Raw genomic sequence first — 8,807 nt, 5'->3', positions numbered from 1 at the left:
GTATATACTGGATATTGGCTCTCTATTGGACTTTGGTAAAAATCGTTCCCAGTCCATTGCCTGCAATTTTGCACTATTGAAGATCATATCATTAGATGCTGAAAAAAATTAGACAAAATTCAACATCCATTCATATTAAAAGTATTGGAACAATAGGAATTCAAGGCCCATATCTAATCATAATAAAGACAATATACTCAAATAAGTAGCCAACATCAAACTAAATGGAAAGAAACTAGAAGCAAAAACAGTGAAATCAGGGACTACACAAGGCTGCCCTATCTCTACCTATCTATTCAATATAGTACTTGAAATTTTAGCTCAAGCAATTAGAAAACAAAGGAGCTCAAAGGGATATAAATTGGAAAGGCTGAAGTAAAAATATCACCATTTGCAGATGATATAATACTATACTTAAGTGACCCCCAAAACTACACTAGAGAACTCCTAAAGCTGATAAACAACTTCAACAAATTCACCAGATCTAAAATTAACTCAAATAAATAAGTAGCCTTACTCTATTAAAATGATAAGCATTGTGAGAAAGAAATTAGGGAAATGACACCCTTCACAATAGCCACAAACAATAAAAAGTGTCTTGGTGTGACTCTAAAGAAACAAGTGAAAGAATTGTGTGACAAGAACTTCAAGTTCCTGAAAAAAAGAAATCAAAGAAGATCTCAGAAGATGGAAAGATCTTCCATGCTCATGGATTGGCAGGATAAATATAGTAAAAATGGCCATATTGCCAAAAGCAATATACATGTTCAATACAATCCCTATCAAAATTACAGCTCAATTCTTCATTGAGTTATAAAGAGCAATTCTCAGATTCATTTGGAATAACAACACCATCAAACACAGGATAACGAAAACTATTCCCAACAATGAAAGAGCTTCTGGGGAAATCAGCATCCCTGACCACAAGCTGTACAACAGAACAAAAGAGATAAAACCTACATGGTATAGGTACAGGTACAGACAGATAGATTAGTGGAATAGAACTGAAGACCCAGAAATAAAGCCACAAACATATGGTCACTTGATCTTTGATGAATGAGCTAGAACCATATAGTGGAAAAAAGATAGCATTTTTAACAAATGGTGGTGGTTCACCTGGCAGTTAACATGTAGACAAAAGCAAATTGATCCAGTTTTATCTATGTGTCCAAAGCTCAAGTCCAAGTGCATCAAGGATCTTCACATAAAACTAGATACACTGAAACAAATAGAAGAGAAATTGGGGAAATCTTGAACACATGGTCATGGGAAAAGTTCCTTAATAAAACCATATGCTCTAATATTAAGAATGGAAAAATGGGACCTCTTAAAATTGCAAAGCTTCTTTAAGGCAAAAGACACTGTCAAGCTCAAGAAGAACTAAAACCAAAGTGTAGTCACTTTGCCCCTTCATAGAATTGAGAATAAAACTCCCATGGAAAGAGTTACAGAGACAAAGTTTGGAGCTGAGAGGAAAGGATGGACTATCTAGAGACTGCCCCACCCAGCCCATAATCAGCCTCAAAACGCAGACACCATTGCATTCGCCAGCAAGATTTTGCTGAAAGGACCCTGATATAGCTGTCTCTTGTGAGGCTATGTTGGTGCCTGGCAAACACAGAAGTGGATGCTCACAGTCAGCTATTGGATGAAACACAGGGCCCCAATGGAGGAGCTAGAGAAAGTACCCAAGGAGCTAAAAGGGTCTGCAACCCTACAGGTAGAACAACAATATGAACTAACCAGTACCCCCAGAGCTCATGTCTCTAGCTGCATATGTAGCAGAGGATGGCCTATTTGGCCAACATTGGGAAGAGAGGTCCCTTGGTCTTGCAAACTTTATATGCCTCAGTACAGGGGAACACCAGGGTCAAGAAGTGGGAGAGGGTGGGTAGGGGAGTGGGTGGAGGGTATGGGGAACTTTACAGATAACATTTGAAATGTAAATGAAGAAAATACCTAATTAAAAAAAACATGAATTAAAAAAAAGGACAAAACCCACTGCAGCTTTTCATACCAAGTGAGTATACATGGAGGAGGGCATGGGTAGAATATTATATTTAGTATCAATCAAAGCTTTGAGGACACAGGGATACACATATTTTCAAGGAAAGTCCATACACAAAACATAGAACAGATAAATTGGAAAGTAGACAAAGGTGCATCACAATTGGTAAGCAGGCAGCAAAAATTGCAAGACAGGAGACAAGTCTGTAGGTTCAAAACAAAACAGAACATAACTGGTAAATAGCTTAAAGCTAGTTAGAAGGAGCCAGTAGGACCATTCTCAAGGTTCTGCTGAATTGTTTTTTCTTTGGCCAGGGTAGAGAGAAGGAGGAAAAAAAAGGCTATTTTTTTCTGTCATCTACTTTTATTTTTTCTGCTTCCTTACAGCAATGCAGAGAGGAGGGAATGAGGTAAGAATCAGCAGCACTAATGGGGATCACATAGGTTACTGCAGGCTTTGATAATCATACCTAGCTCTGTGATCTCTCTCCTGATTGGAACAGATTCCATTCTTATTTGTGTTTGTTTGTTTTGTTTTGTTTTGTTTTGTTTTGTTTTGTTTTGTTTTGTTTTATTTTTGAGACAGGGTTTCTCTGTATAGCTTTGGCTGTCCTGAAACTCACTTTGTAGACCAGGCTGGCCTCGAACTCAGAAATCTGCCTGCCTCTGCCTCGCAAGTGCTGGGATTAAAGGTGTGTGACACCACCACTAGGCTTCCATTTTTATTTGAATGCACATTCCCCATTAATGAGAAGTAAGGAGAGCAAATAAATTTGTCCTCAGAGAAGGACTTGACCAGTCTGGCTTCTGCCTATATTCCAGAACTTATCTGATCCTGGGTATAACCAAAGGTTGACTATATGGTACTAAAGACCAGGAAGCTTACATCTGTAACTGACAGGAGATGGAGCCACTGAACAGCAGCAAGGTCAAGGAAAGTGCTTGTTTGTTTCATGGCCTCCATGCTCTGATTCTTTGGCTCCTAATCCCTTTACAGGGAATGTCACCACATGTGACATTCTGGAATTAGCTTTTGGTGTCCATTCCTTGCCTTAGTTGTGCTGGTATATGTCTTCTGCAAAGAAGATACAAGATTCAAACGTCATCTTGTGACAGACTAGGAAATTTTTTCACATTTTCACAACCTTAGGTCAGAAACTGTGAGAAATGCTAGGGAAGCAAACACCTTCTACATACCACCATGGAATCTCTGAAAAATCTTGATGTAACTAATAGACACAAATACTACCATACTTAGAAATTAAGCGTCCTTGGGGCAGTGATTCTGTTCTCTCTCATTAATGGTAAAATATATTCAACAATTAAACCATTGCTTATAGTGTTATTTTATTTTTAAACTAGAATCACTAGCAATTTTGTTCTTCCAAGTAAGTTCATTACTAACTACAATTCAAGTGAGACATGAATCCTCTAGGGAAATCAATACATAAGCCCTCCCCTGTAGATCTCCACCTTGGTATTACATTCAGTATGAGAAAGAAATGGACACAGAAATATTCATGTGGACCTGTTACTAGTGGATACCTATAAACCTAAGTTTTTCCTCTTAATTTTTCTTGTCTTTAAAGTTCAAGTTTCTGAGGTATCTTCTGGAAATTTATTAAATATATTACTTTGGTTCACATATTCCTGACAGTAATAAAGAAATTACAACTCAAAAAGTTTTAGCAACCTTCAGAAGCACACATTACTTTTTGCTACATACTGTGTGTGTGTGTGTGTGTGTGTGTGTGTGTGTGTATAGTTTCTGACTCTGAATGCCACTTAATATTGTGCATATTCATGAGACACTCCAGTGTCATATTCAAACCATGTACTTCTGGAGTAGAGTATGGTAATAATATTGCCTTTAGTGTTCCAAAAACTCTTTGATGTTACACGATTAAAATTATTGTAATAGGAAAGGCTTCACTCAGAACATACAACAGAAGTAATTTTGAGGGATATGCAGGCACATCACAATTAGTCAGCATGCAGCAAAAATTGCAAGATAATTTTCAGAGTCAGAAAGGCTCAAAATGAAAGAGAGTAAATCAGGCAAACTTGTAGGATCTAGGTAGAAGGAGCTAGAACTATGAACACTCCAAGTTTCCACTGAATAATTTTTCTGTGGGTTAATATAGTGAGAAGATTGTAAAAACAGCTTTTCCTGCCACCCACTTTCTATTTTTCTGCTTTCATAAGGAAACACATGAAGGAGGGTGCCAAGAGATGAATCAGCATCACCTAATGGATCTTTAAAGTTACTGCAGGATTTGATGTCCATGCCTAGATCTGAGATCTCTCTGCTGATTGAATCTGATTCCACTCTCTATTTGAATCCACATTCTCAATCAATCAGAAGTGTGGAAAACAACAGAAAGGTTGTCTGCAGGTGAACACTTGACAGATAACCTGCTGGCTATATACTTCAGGCCTCATCTGGTCCTAGATATAGCCAAAACCACACTGAATCATGTTAAAGAGATGGGTACTTGGGCCAATGTCAGCAACAGAGAGAGCAGAAAGGTGCTAAGACTGTGCTTGATTATTTCAGAGAGTTCCTGCTCTGATTCTTTAGATCCTTGTTTTGTATAGAATTTCAGGCCTCTGATTTTGAGTGTCACTTCTTTGTCTTGTCATGCCTTCTGCAAAGAAGATAAAAGATTCAAGCTTCAGCTTGTGACACAGGACTATGGATTTTCTGATATTTTTATATCCTTAGATCAACCACTGTGAGAACTGCAATGACAACAAACGTCCTCAACATCCTACCTTGTAGTCTAAGAAAAATCAGAGGTAACTAACAGACACAGATCCTACCATACCCAGAGTTCAAGCAGCCTTGGGACAGTGACGACAGTAGCATGCTACCATTAATGACCAATGACACTCAACAATAAAACCATTGTTTATTCTGTTATTATTCTTGTAGTTTACTAGATTACCTAGCCAGCTTTTCTTCCAGGTCAGTCTTTTGCTACTTAATGACTCAGTAGAGTCATGAGCTCTTCAGGGAAATCAATATATCATGTTCTGATCATAGCCAACTTAGTATTTTATCATGTAAAGAAAGAAATGGACACAGGAATTTTCATTGTGACCTTTTACTGAAGGATACTGTGAGTCTTAAGATTTAATGCTATTTTCTTTCTGTCTTTAGAGATCAGGTCTCTGTTATATATCCTGGATATTTCTGATACTGTATTGCTTAGATTAATGTATTCCTGACAGTAGAAATCACATTAGAGCTTTATATGTGTCAGAAAATTCCCTGACCTCTTTAAAACCACACATTAAGGAATTGAAACCCCATAGGAAGAACAACAATATCAACCAACCAAACTGCTCCAGAGCTCCCAGGTACTAAACCACCCACCAAAGAGTATACATGTAGGGACCCATGGCTCATATGTAGCAAAGGATGGTCTTGTCAGGCATCAATAGGGGAAGAATACCTTGGCCCTGAAAAGACTCAATGCCTCAGTATATGGGAATGTAAATGCAGGGAGGTGGATTTTTGATGGGTGGGTGGGAGAACACCCTCATAGAAACAGAGGGGTGGAGTATTGGAGAAGGGGTTACTGTGTGAAAAAAGGGGAATGGAGGATAACCAATAAGTTAAGAAAATAGCCTATGAAAATAAAAAAAAATAGAATAGAAAATCCACACATTAAAAGTTCCACATATACCATATTTGAGTGTCAATAACCACAGCATATTAACACAGTTTTGAAAATTGAGTTGAATGAAATATTTTTCAGATTTATGTGACACTGCAGCATTTCATACAAACTGAGTACAGGTGGAGTAGGGCATGGGCAGAATACTAAATTTAGTATTAAAATAACTCTTTGTGGAAGCATGAAAATATAATATAAACATTAAATTATCAAGGAACAGCCATGCACTGAGCATACAACAGATAATTTGGATAAGGAAACAAAGGCACATCACAATGGGTGAGCAGGCAGCAAAAAATTGTAAGATAGACAGTCAGGTGAAAAGGAAACTGAGAATCTCTGGCAAATAACTTAAAGCTAGGAAGAAGGAGCCAGAAATAGGAAGATTTCCAAAGTCACAGTGACTTTTTTTTATGTTTGTCAGTGTAGAATGAATATGTTTAAAACATTTTTTACCCTCTGCTTTTAATAGCCCTGCTTCCTTCCAGGAAGCCAGAGAGGAGCCAGTGAGGTATGAATCAGCACTGACGGAGAGCTCCAAGTATTCAGCAGGACTTGATGTCCATGTCTACATATGGGATTTCTCTCCTGATTGGATCTGATTCAATTCTCTATTTGAATACACATTCTCAATCAATCAGAAGCAAGGAGAGCAAATAAATTTGTCTGCCAGGGAAGATTTCATTAGTCTGGTTGCTGGCTATATTCCAGGACTTATCTGGTCCTGGATATAACCACTGCCAGACTGAATGGTGCTAAAGAGAAGGGAGAGTGCTTGTGTCACTGTCAGCAGACAGCGCCAGTGAAATCATCAAAGCCTGTGCTTGTTTATTTCAGAGCCTCAATGCACTGATTGCTTTGGTCGTTTTGTATTGTAGCTGTCGCTCTATGGGAGATTCGGAGAATCTCTATGGGAGATTTGGAGAATGACACACTTTTCTCAGTCATGCTGGAATATGTCTTCTGCAAAGAAGATACAAGATTCAATCTCAGCTTGTGACAGAGACTAAGAAAAATTTTCACATTTTCACAAACTTAGGTTAGACACTGTGAGAAGTGCTGTGGAAGCAAATGCCTGCTACATACCACCATGGAGTCTCTGAAAAATCTTGATGTAACTAATAGACACAGATACTACCTTACTCAGGAACTAAGCATCCTTAGGGCAGTGATTCTGGCAGCAGGTTTTTATTTATGGTATGAATATTCAACAATTGAAACATTGTTTATAGTGTTATTTTATATTTAATATACTAGAATCTTGAGCATGTATGTTCTTCCAAGCCACTTCATTACTAACTATATGTTCAAGAGAGTCATGGGTCCTTTAGGGAAATCAATATATCATCCATCTCCTGAAGATCTCCACCTTGGTATTATATACACTATAGAAATGAAATGAGCACAGAAATTTTCATGGGGAACTTGTACTAGTGACTCCTTTGAGACCTATATTTTTTTTCTGTTATTTCGAATCTGTCTTAAGAGTCCAGGTCACTGTTGTATATCCTTGACATTTCTGAAATGTATTACTTTTTTTTTCAGATAATCTTTACAGTAGTAAACGAATTACAATTGTATGTACATCAAAATAATCTCTGTCCTCTTCATGAGCACACTTTAATTTTTACTTCACTTTACATATGGTTTTGATTATCTACAGTCCATGAACAATGTTTTCAACTCTAGATTACACTTAATACTCTCTCTCTATATATATATAAGAGACAGTTGCCGGGTGGGGGAAAAAAGAGACAGTTGTTTATTTTGTTATTTTGTTATTGCTCTTGTCCTTTACTAGATTTTCTTGGCTGATATTCTTCCACATCAGTTCTTTGCTATATAACAGCTCTTTAGAATCCGGAACCCTTTACAGAAATCAATAGATCATGTCCAGATCATCTCCAGCTGGTTAAAACGCAATATAAAGGAAGAAATGGATACAGTAATTTTCATTGTGATCTTGTACTCGTAGATATCTTGAGTCCTAAGATTTCTAATTATTTTCATTCTGATTTTAGAGAGCAGGCCTCTGTTATATATTCTGGATATTCATGAACCAGTATTATTTTGAATAATATATTCCTGACAGTAGAAATCACATTAATCTCTATATGCATCAGAAAATGGCATGTCTTCTTTCAAACTACACATTATATTTTCCTACACACAATGTTTTGTTTTACATAATCACAGCATATAAATATTGTTTTCAACACTGAATTTCATTTAATATTGTTCAGATTTTTTGAGACACTTGAGCATTTCATGAAAATTGAGTATTTAGGAAGCATAGTATGGGCAGAATATTGAAGTTAGGATTCCAAATCCTCTCTGAGAATACACTATTAAACATTATTGTACTAGGAAAGGTTACAATCAGAACATAAAACAGAAGCAATAGGGGAAGAAGATACAGGCACATCACGATTATTCAGCAGGCAGCAAAATTTCAAGATAATAAACAGTCAGAAAGGCTTGAAAAAAGCAGGGGAACTCCCACAAAGAGCTTAAATTTAGGCAGATGAATCCAAAAATCAGAACATACTTAACGTTCCACTATCTTGTATTTCTGTTGGTTTGTGTAGAGAGAAGGTTTGTCTGCCATCCACTATCCATTTTTCTGCTTTCTTTGGGGAAACCAGGGTGATGTGCTTGAGCTATGAATCAGCAGCATGGATGGAGATCTCCAAGGTTACAGCAGCATTTGATGTTCATGCCTAGAAATGAGATCTCTCTCCTGATTGGGTCTGATATCATTCTCTATTTGAATACACATTCTCCATCAATCAGAAGCAAGGAGAGCAAATAAATTTGTCTGCAGGGGAAGATTTCATCAGTCAGGCTGCTGGCTATACACCAGGACTTATCTGGTCCTGGATATAACCACTGCCAGACTGAAAGGTGCTAAAGAGAAGGGAGAGTGTTGTTACTGTCAGCAGACAGAGCCAGTGGAAATCTTCAAAGCCTGTGCTTGTTTATTTCAGAGTCTCCATGCACTGTTTGCTATGGTCCTTGTTTTGTATAGTAGCTGTCAGTCTATGCAAAATTCAGATTTGGAGATTGACTTACTTTTCTCAGTCGTGCTAGGATATGTCTTCTGCAAAGAAGATACAA

The 8,807-nt window shown here is 37.4% G+C and overlaps 2 non-coding genes across 2 annotated transcripts; both read left to right on the top strand.

The window, feature by feature from the left end:
- Positions 1-6,366: 6,366 nt before the first annotated feature.
- Mir344d-2 (microRNA 344d-2) lies at positions 6,367-6,446 on the top strand. Its single transcript, NR_037216.1, has one exon. It is a non-coding gene; the product is annotated as a microRNA 344d-2 (primary transcript).
- Positions 6,447-8,525: 2,079 nt separating this feature from the next.
- Positions 8,526-8,594, top strand: Mir344d-1 (microRNA 344d-1). The gene has a single exon (NR_037215.1). It is a non-coding gene; the product is annotated as a microRNA 344d-1 (primary transcript).
- Positions 8,595-8,807: the final 213 nt, after the last annotated feature.

Source organism: Mus musculus, chromosome 7 (assembly GCF_000001635.26).
Source record: "Mus musculus strain C57BL/6J chromosome 7, GRCm38.p6 C57BL/6J".
NCBI classification, from domain to species: domain Eukaryota; kingdom Metazoa; phylum Chordata; class Mammalia; order Rodentia; family Muridae; genus Mus; species Mus musculus.
The sequence above is the reverse complement of the archived record's forward strand: the minus strand, read 5'-3'. Positions and strand labels throughout refer to the sequence as shown.